Below are 924 nucleotides of genomic sequence, written 5' to 3' on the forward strand. Positions count from 1 at the left end.
GTCCTTCTGATTAAAGTTGAGGTGGTGATGAACTGCTCTTCAAAGATCACCAAAGAAGAGACAAATTCGGGGTTTTGCAAATCATCTCTCTCTACTGAATAATAACTAATCTTCTTTCGATGAAATAGATTTCCTTCCCACATCTGCAATGTTTCAACAGTATTAATGTTGTTAAAGTTGTTAAGGTGTGGGGTGGAGAAATGGATGAGAGGTAAACAACATACAATGCGTTTGCACAGGACCTGTGCTCAATTCTCAGCCCGTGGTTGGTGGCCTGTAACTCCAATTCCAGGGGTTCTAGACTCTGAGAACACACACACAAACACACACACACACACACACACACACACACACACACACACACACACAAACACTCCCTTTTACTTCGTTTAGCCTATGCTGGAGTTGGAATCTCGGAGTGTGACAAAAACACAGAACTTGTTTATCTTACCTCAGATTGTACTTTCTCTGGAATTTCTTGGCTTTGGTTATATTTCCCTTTCACACATATGCTGAACTCACACGCTGAATTAACTCGTATCCTGTCTCACAAATCCACAGGTTTCAGTCGCCCACTGCCTGTTTTCATTTCCACAGTGGTCAATTACCATATTTACCTGTGGCTGGCCACTGAGGGAAAAAAAAACTGTCTGAACTCAGAAACTGGAGACAGGAAATAAGAACGGCCTGAAGTGCCTCTGGCTCTTTCTCAATCTTTGTTCAAAGCATTTATTAAAGAAAACACAAGCTTAGGAACCAGTTAGATGGCCTAGAGGTCAGAACTCATTACCTCCAAGCCTGACAATTTAGCACCTCAGATGAGTGCCCAGAGGCCAAGAGGTAGAGGAAGAGAACTGACTCCTGTAAACTGTCCCTTCACACACACACACACACACACACACACACACACACACACACACACAC

Source organism: Grammomys surdaster, unplaced genomic scaffold (assembly GCF_004785775.1).
Source record: "Grammomys surdaster isolate TR1022 unplaced genomic scaffold, NIH_TR_1.0 126182, whole genome shotgun sequence".
NCBI lineage: Eukaryota > Metazoa > Chordata > Mammalia > Rodentia > Muridae > Grammomys > Grammomys surdaster.